The following is a 15,376-nucleotide window of genomic DNA, read 5'->3' on the forward strand; positions in this document are numbered from 1 at the left end:
ACCAGCACCCATATGGGATGCCAGGATTGTAGATGGCAGCTGAACTGGCTAGGCCCCAACCCCAGCCCCTCTGCCTATTTCAAACATGAAGCATTAAGTGTCAGGTAAAGTTGTGAATCAAGATCTTTCTAATGCCCAAAATATGATTTGTACCATCAGCCTATATTTTCCTCCAGGTGCTCACCACAAATAAAAATAGGATAGATGCTATAATAGGGCATATAAAGCTTAATGAGAGAATAAATATAACAATATTAATAGTATATAACATTTGCTGAGCAATTATGCTATGCTATGCACTCTTTACAAAATACAAGATGTAGTCTTTACTAAAACTATGGGGTAAAGGGTATTATCTCCATTTTATTGACAAAACAATTAAGGAAGATGAAAATAAAATAGCTCAGTAAAAGTCAAACAGCTAGTAAGTAAGGAGCCAGATTTTAAACTCAGGCAATCTCTTTCCAGTGCTTCAAAGTTTAAGGCAGGGCCAAGGCCAACAGCGGCACAGATTGCTCTTGGAACTGCCATCCATTCTTTGATCACAAAGGACTTACAGAAGGTGGCAATGACAGACTGTCCATCGTAGCAGCAGGTCATAGAAGGGCTCTGCATTAGAGAAAGAGTGAATCTGTGTATTGGAATGTCACTCTGGAGCTAGGAACGGATGGGTTCTAGGGGGTGGAGTCACCATTACAGTAGTCATATCCAGAAAGGAAGAACAGCTGTCAACATGAACTGTGGCAGCAAACTGGGAAGAGAATGGATCTCGACTTCATTAATCCAGATCAGCAAGTGGAGGACAATCTACAGATTTGAAGGCAAAGACAATGACTAAGGAGCACAAGTTGTTAGGAGTTCGGGGTTCTGTTGCATTCAAGGAAGGAGCTGGTCAAGAGAAAGTTGAGCATATGGCTCATGGTAAAGATTTAGTATGAACAGGTTGAAACGATGTCAAAAGAAAGGTGTTAACACTGTGAGTTTTAGTAGTTTTCACAAGAATTGTGAAAACTGAGAAAACACGAGATTTGAAGACAGAGCTACGTGGACTTTGGGACTTATTCCAGGTTTTTCTCTCCACACATGAAAGAATTCAAAGTGGAAGTACCAAGGTGTGCAAGAAAGCAGAATTTATCTAAAGAAACGGAAAAGTGCAGGCAAGCCTGAGAGAAAAAGAGAACAAACAAGAAGCCAAAACAAAAAGGACCCAAAACCAAAACAAAACCCTATCCACAAAGCTCAAGCTGTCCTTTTATATCATCAGGAAGCATAGGAGTTGGTGCCAAGGACAGGGCTTAGTTGAATATTCAAAAGGGGAAAGAATCCTGGGCAGGGCTTGAATACCACCCAGCTCCATGGCATCAGGTGCATGCTGGGAGTGGGAAGGCCAGCCATGGCAATTTTATTATAGTGACATTAAAATGACCTAAAGGTCGTTGTGGGTACACATCCTGCAGCCATATTAGTTATTTGCAGCTGGCACTGGCTCTCAGTTTACAACATTATGGAACTTGTGGTTTCTGCTGCAGAGAAAGTGGGCAAGGCTTTGGTGGTGCATGAAAGGCGGGTTGGGGCACACAGGAAGTGAGTATTGGGTCATACAGGTCCAGCTGCCAAGAAGGCTAGGCCAGGCTGTCATGCAAGGGCTGGTCGCAGCTGCTATCACTTCGGGTGGCCTGTAGCTCTGGTGGGCTGGAACTCTCAGCTGGCAGCCCCGGCTGCTGTCCTGGTCAACCAGAGCTGTCAAATCAGGGGCTCTGAGGCTGTCACATAGTGGATCAGCTGCAACTGTCAAACTGTGGGTTGGCCGGGTCTATCAGATGCAGGCGCATGCTACTGTATGGGTCCACTCAGGCTGTCAAACCTCAGCTCCATTCTCTAATATACCTCCTCATTGCAGAACTGTATAGGAAAGTTACACTCAAAGTGTAAGCAAGGAAACTGCTCTTCTGGAAAAAGACCAATAAGACTGATCGTGGAGATACAAAAAGAAATAAAGAAAAAAATGATTTCTTGGAAGACTTCAATATTTCACTGAAGGCAAGTAAATCAGGCTGGAAGCACCCAACAACTGGTCAAGTAGAAGATGATCTAACGCGCCAAGAGCAGTTTTAGTGAATTTAGCAATCACTGCCTAGATCGAAATGTCAGTGAATTCCTTAATTATGATATATGAGAAACTCTTCAAGACACCCACAAGTAGTAATTTAGCATCTTCTCATCATTGTATTAGGTGTCATAGACATGACAGTAAAGAAATACAATCTAATAGCAGAAATGGATGACAACAGGCACCAGTAATAATACACAATATGTTCTCCTGTAAAAGTTAACATAGAATTTAGTTAGTAGAGCCTTTTAGGGGGACACATGTATAAATTGGTATGTTAGGGAACATGTGAGGGAATGAAAAATGATGGTAGGGGTATCTGAGTTCTAAGATGCAGAAAACACTACAGGAGCCAACATCGTGGTACAGCTGGTTAAGCCACGCTTGCAATGTGGGCGTCTCCTGTCAGGGCAGCAGTATGAGTCCCAGCTGCTCCACTTGGAAAATCAGCAGTGGATGATTTGATGCTTGGCCCCCTACTACCCACATGGGTGACTCAGATGGAGTTCCAGGATCCTGTCTTCAACTTGACCCAGCCCTGGCTCTCGTGGCAATTTAGGTGGGTGGACCAGTGGATGGAAGATCCATTTTTTTGTCTCTCCCTCTTTTCCTCACTCTATCTCTCAAATAAATCAATAAATCATAAGTCATAGAAAGAAAACTTTCCAATTCGCCGTGATTAATGTCCCCCAAAGATGTCCACATCCTATCCACCGTAACTTGTTTACATACCATCTTATATGACAAAATAGGACTTTGTGGAAACTTTGGAGAGAGAATATCCTAGATTACTAGGTGAGCCCAGTGTAATCACAAGTGTTCTCCCAGAGGAAGGCAGGAGGGCAAGAGTCAGAGAAGGGGAGGTGATAGTAGCAGAGTCAGAGAGCTTGACTTGAAGATGAAGGAGGGAGCAACAAACCAAGGAATTGGAGCAGCCTCTAGAAGCTGCAAGAGACTCAAGAAGGATTTTCTTCTAGGGCCTACGGAAGGAGCATAATTCTGAAGAAATTGTGATTTTAGTTCAGTGAAATACCTTTCAGACTTTTGACTTTCAGACCTGTAAACTAATAAGAGCCTATTGTTTGAAGCTACTGTTTTGTGGCAATTTGTTATAACAGCTGTAGGAAACTGATACACCATGCCAAGACCACATGGAGGAGGGCTCCATACAGAGAAGTCGACACCTGCCAAAAGATACCTGGGAGACAGTTTACACTTAGCACTCTGAGCCTAACTCTAAATGTGATTTTAATAGCATGGTAGTCCCTACCTTTAAGGGGGATGCTGCTAAATACTCTCAAAAACATTTTCTATATCCTCCTATAAGAATTACTCAAAGATGGTGAGTTTTAAATGTTCATTGACCAAAGAGTATGGCAATATTAGAAATAAAATTCTATGGAACTGTATTTTCCATGTATTCCCCACCTACTACTCTTCTTTACACTTCACAATCATCCTCTCTTCTCTACTTAGAGCCCAAGCAAACTCTCCATTTAAACTGCATCTCTGCTTTGTGACGCCAAACGGAAACAAACACAAGCTCCCAATTTTTATCACCTTAATTGAAATACATAAAAACAATCTTCAATCACCACTTTGTATTGATCTAACTCTTACACATAAGGGGGAAAGTCATACTTTGTATATACCATATTGTTCATGTGCATTTCTTATTTGTAAATAATTGTTCTCAAATAAGAAAACATTAGTTGCTAGACTGTCCACTGTGAAGAGACGCTAACTGCACATTCAGTTTTTTCAGAGTGGTTAATTTATGCAGCATATATTTTCTAACTGCAGTGGTGGGAGAAAAAACATGCAGTTATGTAACTGTTCAATATATCCTATGTTCAAGTTGAGCTTTAATGGTTCAAAAGAATGGATTAAAAAGAGATTCCCTTAAAAATAAGATCAGACATCAAAATAATCCATACTGGGATCATGTTGAAATAGTAGGAGCAAGGTGCATGCTATATTAACTTCAATAACCCTCACAATATCTACACCATGGAAAAAGAAGGAATTGAGAGTCCTCTGAAGCAGTGAAGCAGAATATAGAAATAGAAAATCATGAAGGAAATGTGTATTTGAGCATTTCTTAAAGCATGTTTCACAGATGGCTAATCCCATCTATGGTCCACAAAGAAAAGATGGTCAAATAATTTTTGGAAATGCTAATATAATATCCATCTAAAAGGGTCAAAATGTGCATTAGTATATTAATCACTCTGAGAAATTTTGCAGTAAGGAAAAAATTACATTTGTTTAACCAAGTGTTTCTCTAACTATTTGACCTTTGATTAATCCCAACCCATTAAAATCTGCTTTCGATATAGTCATATGGAAATATTTACACAAACCTTGCACTCAAGTAGGGATCAGAACATTTTTTTCAGTAAAGGCCACATAGGAAATATTTTAAGCTTTACAGTCCACAAGTCTCTGTAGCAATGACTAACTCTATCTTCACATCACGCAAATCATCATAATTGAACAGTCACAATGATGGGACTTGTTTGTTGATCCAATAAAACTTTATTTGCAAAAATACTCCAGACCAGATTTGATCCTTGGGCCCTATTTTCTAACCCCAAAAATAAAAGCTTTCTCTTTCTTCCAGTAATAGCTGTTAAAAATTCTCCATCTTTACCCAACAGAGTTTGTCTTCAAGTGTTTTGCAAGGAGACACGGCCATGAGGAGTTTCTTGATCTTTACTGTAACATGGAAAGACATGCAGACATTGAGAAGGTCTAGTTGTATCAACCGTACTTAGGAAAGAGAAAACACTCCACGCGCTAAGATAGCTGTAGCCGTTATTTTAAAACAACTAAATGCTTAGAGTGTAAAGGATGACTTAGGACAAGCACACGAATTTTAAACAGCAATGTTTCCAAGCAAATGCAAAGAACTGAGCTGAACGTGTACCTCAAAAACAGAATTTATTAGAAGCTGGAAAGATGAAAAGATATTACTTGTGCTCCTGATTTTATTTTGTTTAGTGATTACACAACTTGTAAAGTTATATTCTCACAAAGTGATGCATTATATTAGGCAACTGACTGAATTTAAGGAGTCAGCAAACATCGTCCCCTTACCTATTCCTAGTGAAATTTATCCTAACATAATTCACATCAAGACTTTAGTGTGACCACATAGAAGCAACCTCACATGAGTGAACCACCACTCAGTGATGGAAAATACAACATTGTCCCTCATCATAGTCCTTGCTTTCTCATGTTGTTTAGTGGCTCATGTAACAGATGAAATTAGCAAAAAACGTTAGCAAGTATTACAGTCCTGGCTCCCAACACTAGTTTTGATCATTTGGCTCCTTTCTTCAATTCTCTGGAGGTTCAAATGACCTTTGGCAATTCTATTAAATGATCTGTTATTTTCCTCAGTAAATGTCATTTCCCTAATCTAGCAATTAATAAAAACAAAAACTAGTTTATTCAGTGAATGTCCCTTGCTTTCTTTTTGTGCTGTATTCCTACCACTTGCCATTTCTTATGCCCTCCATGAGGTTATTATTATTACTAACATTTAATTAGGTTGTTTGATCCTTGGTTAAACAGGTTTGCAGATTTCCATTACCATACCTACAAAGACCAGTCCAACTGTTTTAATGAATATTGATGTCTTCATGTAATGACAAAGCCCTTTATTCTTTGGCTACTGAATTACTAGGAAGTGATCACAAGAAAATATATGATAGACACTAAACAAGAATCCATGGTTTTTTCCACAGAAATCAAATTTCTAATGACAGATTTAGGTCACTAGTTTGTTGTATAGCATCATAATTAATCAAGACAAAATTCAATAAACAGAATAATCTCTAATTATTCAGAATTAGGCATAAATGATAATAGCTAAATTCATGTTTGATTTTTATGACCTAGTTTCCACAGTATTCAAGGGACTACCTATTGTCAACAGGATCACTGACATGGCAAAAAAGGCATTTCCTTATATGGTGCAAATTTATCATTTTGTTGCAACCTTTCTACTCGTCTCTTCCACTCTCCATCACTGCTACTCTGCCATTTTAAAGGGTAATAGGAACATAACAAGCTAGTTGCTGCTACCTAAATACCCTATCATGGCTCAGGTTTTTGTGATGTTGTTCAAGCCTTCCTACCTACTCAATGACCTTTTCCACTTTTCTGTACAGCTGATGGCTACTTTTAAAAACTTCCCAGACAAGATTTGCTTTATTCACGCATTTATTCAAGACTATAGAGCCGGCGCCGTGGCTCAATAGGCTAATCCTCCACCTTGCGGCGCCGGCACACCGGGTTCTAGTCCCGGTCGGGGCGCCGGATTCTGTCCCGGTTGCCCCTCTTCCAGGCCAGCTCTCTGCTATGGCCAGGGAGTGCAGTGGAGGATGGCCCAGGTGCTTGGGCCCTGCACCCCATGGGAGACCAGGAAAAGCACCTGGATCCTGGCTCCTGCCATCGGATCAGCGCGGTGCGCCGGCTGCAGCGGCGGCCATTGGAGGGTGAACCAACGGCAAAGGAAGACCTTTCTCTCTCTGTCTCTCTCTCTCACTGTCCACTCTGCCTATAAAAAAAAAAAAAAAAAAAAAAAAAAAAAAAAAAAAAAAAAGACTATATTGACTGGCCGGTGCCCCGGCTCACTAGGCTAACCCTCCGCCTCCGGTGCTGGCATCCTGGGTACTAGTCCCAGTCGGCGCACCGGATTCTGTCCCAGCTGCTCCTCTTCCAGTCCAGCTCTCTGCTGTGGCCCGGGAGTGCAGTGGAGGATGGCTCAAGTGCTTGGGCCCTGCACCCTCATGGGAGACCAGGAGGAGGCACCTGGTTCCCGGCTTTGGATTGGCGCAGCGCACCGTCCGTGGTGGCCATTTAAGGGTGAACCAACGGAAGGAAGACCTTTCTCTCTGTCTCTCTCACTGTATAACTCTGCCTGTCAAGAAAAAAAATATATTGAATTCAGGAGTCAGATTGTGTAGGTTCAAACTGGTAGACCCCCACCTGACCCATGGGGATATGTTTCAAAACCCCCAGGGGATGCCTAAAATCTCATAGTACTAACCCCATATCAGCTATGCTTTCACCTATACCTATACACCTATGATAAAGCTTAATTTATGTTAGGCACAGTAAGAAATTAATAATAGCAACTAATAACACAGTAGAACCACTACATGAATGTACTGTAAAACATACATTGCCCCCTTATTTCTGGAATTTTCCACTTAATATTTCCTGACCACAATTGAATACAGGTAACTGACACCATGGAAAGTGAAACTAAAGGTAAAGGGAGGTTCTTGTATTCATTTCACAATGTAAGACAAATCACTTACCCTACCTCTGCCTCTACAGTCTCACATGCAATACTATGATAATAAAGGCACCCAACCCACAGGGGTGCTACAAAGATTTAAAAATCTGTTTATGGTGGCATAGTAGGTTAAGTGACACCGGCATTCCCCTATCAGAACGACAGTTTAAGTCCCAGCTTCTCCATTTCTGATCCAGCTCCCTGCTAATGCACCTGGGAAGGCAGCAGATGATGGCTCAAGTGCTTGGACTTCTGCCACTATGTGGGAGACCAGGATGGAGTTCCAGGCTCCTACCTCCACCTGGCTCATTCCTGGCTATTGTGGGCATTTGGGATGTGAATGAATGGATGGAAGACCTCTCTCTCTCTCTCTGTCTCTCTCTCTCCCCTCGCCTTTTGAATAAACAAATCTTTTAAAAAATAGATAAATAAAAGGAGCTACTCTATGCAAAGCGTCTGTGAAAGACGGCGCTGTTGTGGCTTCACCCTTCACCTTCATTAGCAGAGTTAATCCCTTCTCACACTTGACTCTTCTGCAGCTCTCCCTTTGTGTTAAAATGATTTCCTTATGTACCTTTCCTATCAACTCTCTTCATTTCCCTTCTCCCTTTCTAGTGACTACATGTCGTATCAGGAATCTTTTTCTTCAGCCTCTCCTGTGTATGCTAGAGCCCTCCTGTTTTCACTCTCTACACTGTATTCAAATCCATCAGTTTCAACAACCATCGACATGGCAAAGAACCCCAAATCTTTATCCCTAACTCTGATCTTTTGTCTAGCTTTTAGATCACTGTACAACAGACCCCGGATTGTCCCCACCGAGACCTTCAGCAGGAAGGCTCAAAAGCAATACCTGCCCCTTTGGAATCAGCTTGGCTCCCCTTGTGCACCTCCTCCGGGGCTCCCTGCCACAGAGAACAGCACAGCCTTTAGCCCAGGATTGTAGTTCAGGTGCATTAGGTTATCCCAGCCTCTGTTCCTGCTTTTCTCCTCCTTCACTTAACCAGTCTTCCGCCTCCCCAGAATGTCTCCTCCTCAGTCCATTGCTGTTGTTGGAAGTTAAACAGGTTCCCATCAGCCCTCCTTCGAGAAGCCCGCCACGCTGAGGTCTGCGCCTTCACACTCCCCATCCATAGAGCATCCATAGAGCAGCCAACAAGATTTTTTAAAACGCAAATCCGATCATGCCATTGCCTTGCTTAACACTCAACAATGGTTCCCCAAAGCTTTGGGCAGACAGTTCAAACTCTTCAGTTTAGTTCGAAGGCCCCTGCCTGAGCCAGATCAGTGCCCCTAACAGCTCCCTCCTCACCCATTCAGGAGACTCCAAGTGCCCTATAAAAATCTGCTACAGCTATGTTCCGGCTGCTCAGGAAATTTCTCCAAACTTCACGTCACATCCCAGCCAGTCGGCTGCAGTTTTGAGCCCCCTCTCTCTTAATGAGTCCCTGATTTCTTCTCAGTCTCTGCCTCTGATCCGAATGTTGCCCGGCTGTCCCCTCTGATGTCAGATCTGCTGGGTTTGGATTTCTCCTGGTATGCTCTTTCTAATCAACCCTTCTGCTCTGCACACCGTGGCCTCTGGGCAATGGGGATTCCAGCTCCTACTCTTACCCCAGGTTCCCCTAACACTGCCCTCCTGCCTTGCTCAGCAGCCTTTTCCTCCCTACCTGAGAGAGGACATTAAACTATCTTTACAAACTCATTGAGCACTATGTTCCAGCCATATGAAATGCTTGCTGCTCCCCAGGTAGCTCATTCTATTTTTTACATCACTTTTATTTATTTATTTATTTGACAGAGTTATAGACAGTGAGAGAGACAGAGAGAAAGGTCTTCTTTCCAGTTGGCTCACTCCCCAAATGGCCACTACGGCTGGTGCTGCGCCAATCCGAAGCCAGGAACCAGGTGCTTCCTCCCAGTCTCCCATGCAGGTACAGGGGCCCAAGCACTTGGGCCATCCTCCACTGCTTTCCCAGGCCATAGCAGAGAGCTGGACTGGAAGAGGAGCAGCCAGGACTAGAACCCTGTCCCCATATGGGATGCTGGCACCCCAAGGTGGAGGATTAACCAAGTGAGCCACGGTGCCGGCCCCAGTTCATTCTATTTTTTGTCCATTTTCCTGGATATGCTCTGACCTTCCCTCGTTGCTTACCCAGACCTCACCATCCCCACCTCTGCACTCAGTAGTAGCTTACTCAGGCCAGCACGGTGAGAAACAGATTTTAGAAAACTTGGGTGACGGGTACCCTGGTCTTAATCAGAATCCTCTCTAAGCCCTATAAAGCCCTCTATACAATGTCACAACGTATCCATTGTTTCAAAGTTATTTTGTTACTTTTTTTCCCTTACTAGAGCAGCCTCGAGATCAGGGAAATGTAAAGAATCTGTAACCCAGTGCCTAGTACAACGCTTAACAGAGCCTCGGTACCTAACAGGAGCACTTGACTTTTCAATGCATGAGTGAACAAATTAATGTTGTAGTCCTGAAATAAACTGAATAAATGTCTTTTGGATGTAATAAAAATATCAGCTGACAATGATTGGTAAACTTAGTTCTAAGTGCATGTTACCGTTGGCACTCTTAAACTAGACATAGTCCAAAATAGCTCTCAGAAGCACATGGTATGCTTCTGCTTTTAACTTACACTTATAATGTATTGACTCCTTAAAAATGAAATCAATTCCCATCAATTTCCTTGGCTAGAAGGCCTGTGTGATGAGGCAGGGAGTCCCAGCAGCGGTTGCCCACATGCAGAATTATGTAGTGTATTTGATGTGGATAGATTCCCACCAGGGAATAAAATAAGATCTCCTCATTCTTTCTCATTGTGCATTTGCAAGGCTCTTAGGAAGGAACATTTGCATTGCAACTTTCTGAGCAACTTAGCCCCTGTAGTGTTTTTAATTGTGCCATTTATACCTGCCACTATTATCCCTATGACTCAATGTAATATTACTGAACAAAGATAGTTATTGGATATATTATTAAAACTAGTAAAGATAAATGTATGGAATACAGAATGCTAATATTATTTTGCCTGATATAGCACTTTGTAATTCTAAGCCCTAGCGTGTGCATGCACACACACACACACACACACAGAGACACACACACACATCATTAACCATATTTAAATAGTTTGTGACACAAAATACATGCAATAGCCAACATTTACTGAGTGCTCACTATGTGCCCGAAACTGCTCAAAGAATTGTATGTACATTTAACATGTAGAATTTGCACCAATCCTAAGAAGAGATAATCTTATTATTCTCTTTTTTTTTTTTTTTTTTCAGTTGAGGAAACAGAGATAAAGAAAGGTAAATAGCCTAGGGTCATTCAGCTACAAAGCAGTAGAATCTAGGCAGTCTAATTCCAGGGCTCGGCTCTTAATCTCCGCTGTTTTTGTCTTTGTCCATGCCATAGTATAAAACAAAGATCTGCACGTCTTTAACAAGAAAAGTGCTTTTAAAAAACTAAAATTCTGTCCTTCCCATAAAGGGAACTGCATGCTTCCAATGAAATGGCGTAGTTCATGGATTCATACATTCTATCATAGCTATTGATCAATGAAACAGCACAGTTCATGGATTCGTACATTCTATCATAACTATTGATTCCATCTCTTTCCCCTTCCACCAAGTAGTGCTCAACATGGGCCAGACCTGATATATGAAAACTACCAAATATCTTTAACCACGTAAACTGAACGGGTACCTTTCCTCATGCGGCCCAGTGTGCAATAGCTATGAAGAGCACCCTCCTTGGTAGTGTATGCAACCTGCTGATTATATGGTTTGCCTTACGGGAACCCTGGAGACAGCCCTTTCTGATAGATGTTCATGTCTCTGACTTTGTGCTTTTCCCTGTCTAGGCACCAGACAGGTGTGTGAAGTGCTTCTGAAAAGTCCCAGGGTATAGTGGCCACATTTCACACTGCTCTAGTTCTCCTGTCCATCCATACCAAGCTGCAGAACAAGGAGCATGAGATTGACACCCTCCAAAATGTCAAGTTCAAATTCCCTGGCTGCCAAAGATGCATATCTGAAAGAACAGGGGCTTTACCAAGTTTAATGCAGATTTTTGGAGCTATGATGACTGGAAGCTGCTCATGGCTAATGTCCAATCATGGTTCTCTGGACAGGTGGCAAGCCCTGCATACATGAGGGCTTCCACTGTGCTGCCACCTCACACCCAGCAATAAAACCAACTTCCTGTCTGTCTTCAAAAGAAAAGTAAATGGGACTGCTTTGTGGTGTAGCAGATGAAGCTGCCACCCTTGATTCCAGCATCCCATCACTGCTAATGTGCCTGGGAAAGCAGCGGAAGATGGCCCAAGTGCTTGGGTCCCAGCACCCATGTGGGAGACCTGGAGTAAGTCCTGCTTCCTGGATTCAGTCTGGCTCAGCCCTGGCTGTTACCACCATTTGGGGAGTGAACTAGCAGATGGAAGATCTCTCTCTATAGATAGATAGATAGGTAGATAGATAGATAGATATCCCTCTCTTTCTGTAACTCTACCTTTCAAATAAATAAATCTTTAGACAAAAATAATATTTTATCCACTTCAGTTATCTAATTAGATGAATAATAGATTTCATCATAGTGCTGTTACATTTTAGCAATTCCAGAATTCAAGTCATACTTTGCTATTGATTGGGACTAGAGTTCCAACAAAATTCCCAAGTATGCTAAATCATTAAAGTTGAGGTGTTTTCTATTGTGGTTTAGGCTCTCATTCATTCAATAGTTTTTCTCTAAGTAAAAAAATTAGGTCTTATTATATCACATTGTATATTAGCTGAGATATCATCCAAGTGCAACATTCTACCCATTTGTAATTCTGCAACATTGGTAGCAACTCATTAACTCTTTATAGTATATTGGGATCACCAGTCAATTGACCAGACTTAACAAGGTAGGAAACATGTTCTAAACATGAATGCTTTAAGTAAATCTGACCAGAAACAAGCAACAAAGCTAAGCCGAGTAATTAGCATCACTTTTCATTCTAAGAGGAAATGCTGATTGACTGCAATACCATGGCCAATATCACCAATTTTTTCTTTTCCTGTTGCACCAATTAATTAAACACTAGACATCAAGTCCTAGTTTAATGGTATTTTGACCCCATTAATCATTATTTCCTTTTAATTGTTAAGTGCCTTTGCTACAATTTATATGGTATTTTCTAAAATTCTATTGAAAAAGAGAATTGCTTCTATTTCATTTATGCTCAGAGACAAAATTTAAACAAACATACCAATTATGTACAGTTAACTTTAATTTTTTTTCACTTAATTGACCAAAGGTCACAATGCTGTAGGGGTAAAATGGCATTAGTCAAAGTGCCTTTTCTGTATATCATTAGTAGTCTCTCACACAGACTATTACTGATTCAAATTTCCAATTTGAAAATATTAATAAAAGCAACTTGGCCTTGTTTCTGGATCTAAACGAATCTCCTTGAACCATGTTTTGGATCTTTTGCAGTATCCATCCAAAACATTAAAATCCTAGTTTATTCTGGCTCTGATTCAATCTCCCAAAATTTCCTCTCTGTTTACTTTGGTCTTTTGGAAGAGGTCCAAGTTTGTCTCTAGCCTCTGAAAGGAGATGAATGAAACTGAAATTGCATTTACTGTTCTTTGGGCTCTTGTGTTTGTATTCAAAGACAGATCTAATTTCTCTGGCAATTTTTATAAAGAAAAATTACTTAATTAATTTACTTTAGCACTTAGTAAACCAGGGCTTATTCACAGTTAATATAACATTATTCTCATTTTTTATTAAAAAATAAATCCTTATTAATTGATAGATTACTGTTTTCCCAGATATAGCTATAAAAGTTTTCCATAATCCCAAGTATTTTGGTGTGACCTAAAAGTTAAACTCCTTTAGAGTTGAAGGTACTGAGGCCTGGAACAGCTAGAGGTTCTTTGAAGGTCATATGGCTAATTAGTGACTAACCTAGGACTGGGAACCAAGTCTGGTATCACTCTGATCTCTTCTCACTTCTGGGATTGCCTGTAGTTCTCAGATTATGCAACTGCTGATTTGATCTTCAAAGTTTTTATGGAATGTTGAAAAGTCAACTATTTCTCTCATTCTTTCCAATACTGTGCATTGATGTTATCTTGATTTTTCTCAAAAGAGAAAGAGGAACAAATAAACAGCAAAAATCATCATGTGCCACAAATATGGAAAAAAGTATGAAGCATATCTCTGGAGAAAATACATAGCAAATAAATGATAGAGCGATAAGTGCAAAAAAGTAGAGGCCAGGCCCAGAGATAGATAGATAGAAAACTCACCCACTATTACATTTTCAATACAGAACACTTAACTCCTCAAAGGGTTTTATGTACACAAGCAAAAGAATCCTCAGCTTAAGGGCATCTATGAAATTTTAGTAATCTGATCAAATATTTCAATTCAAAAAACAGCATGTCAAATGTTGTCCTACAAAGATGCAAAATAGTTTAAATTGCTTGACAAATATGTCACATATGACAAAATCAAGTTATTATAATGATTTGTTTATCTCCCAAATTTTTCCTGATCATTAATTTATTTTTTAGTATTTATTTTCATTTGTTTGAAAGGCAAGGCAACACACACACATGAGTGGGCGGGAGGCAGAGAAAGAAAGAAAGAAAGAACTTCCACCCACTGTTTCACTCCCCAAATGCCTTTCCCAAAAGCTAGGGCTTGGCCAGGTCAAAACCAAGAGCCCAGAACTCCATCTGGGTCTCTCACATGCTGGGCAGCAATGTGGGCACCTAAGCCATAATCTGCTGCCTCCCCGCTGCATGACCAGGAAGCTGCATCAGAAAAGGAATAGCAGAGACTTGACCTGGCACACCGATGTGTCCCAAGTGTCAGCCTTACCCACTGCACCACAAAACTCACCCCAATCACTGGTCTATAAAGGCATCAACAAAAGACAATTATGTACCTGACCTAATACAATCTACTTTAGGTCAGGCACATATTTAGAATTCAGAAAATTCAAGAATGAAAAAATTTTTGTAAACCATAACCTTAGTGCTAAATGCACTGTAAGCTTTCCACTTCAGGAAACTGTCCGCTAATTCTTACAAAGAATAATCCAAAATAGTCACCCTATTTCACCCACAGAACTGTCAAAGAGAAAACTCAGCAGAGACCCGGGAAAGGCCTCGCAGTGCCATGATGATGTGAATAAGCGCATTGTTGAATCTCATCTTCACCTGGAAGGTTTGAGCAGGTTCTTGGCCTCGCCATACTTTCTAACCAGTTGAACAGCTTGTAAGAAATTAAAAGGACCCAAGACCCACCACAGATGAATTAAGTCAAAACCTCTGACAAACCTATTTGAGTGAGGTCTCCAAAGCTTGAAACAAGATGGTTCAAGAGAAATCATGAAGACAATCAGCAACTACCAGCAACTCTGTCTAGTATTTGTGGTCTAAAGGGAATCAGAGAAATAGACATTGCAGGGAGATTCGCAAAGGAAGGTTGTATTGTTCAATCTGAAGTGTCAGTTGCTTGGCCTTTCACTCCATTTGTGGAATTTTTTTAAAGATTTATTTATTTATTTGTTTATTTATTTGAACTGAAGGTATACAGAGATAGAAGGAGAAAGAGAGACAGACAGACATCTCCCATCCACTGGTTCATTCCCCAAATGGCCGCAATGGCTGCAGCTGGGCCAGACCAAAGCCAGGAACCAGAAGCTTCCTCCAGGTCTTCCACATGGGTGCAGGGGCTCAAGGACCTGGGCCATCTTCCACTGCTTTCCCAGCTGGACTGGAAGTGGACCAGCCAGGACTTGACCGGCACTGCAGGCATAGGCTTAACCTTCTACACCATAGCACCAGCCCCCAACTTCATTTATTTTTAAAGATGGGCAATATTTTAGCACATTTGTGTGTCGACATATATAATTGAATAGAAAAGAAGTTTATAG

The 15,376-nt window shown here is 41.1% G+C and overlaps 1 non-coding gene across 1 annotated transcript; it reads left to right on the forward strand.

Moving 5' to 3' along the window:
* The first annotated feature begins 11,115 nt into the window (after window positions 1-11,115).
* LOC127493820 (small nucleolar RNA SNORA70) lies at window positions 11,116-11,250 on the forward strand. Its single transcript, XR_007924359.2, has one exon. It is a non-coding gene; the product is annotated as a small nucleolar RNA SNORA70 (small nucleolar RNA).
* Window positions 11,251-15,376: the final 4,126 nt, after the last annotated feature.

The sequence above is a fragment of the Oryctolagus cuniculus genome, chromosome 7, assembly GCF_051225735.1.
Source record: "Oryctolagus cuniculus isolate XC-2025 breed Fujian yellow rabbit chromosome 7, ASM5122573v1, whole genome shotgun sequence".
NCBI lineage: Eukaryota > Metazoa > Chordata > Mammalia > Lagomorpha > Leporidae > Oryctolagus > Oryctolagus cuniculus.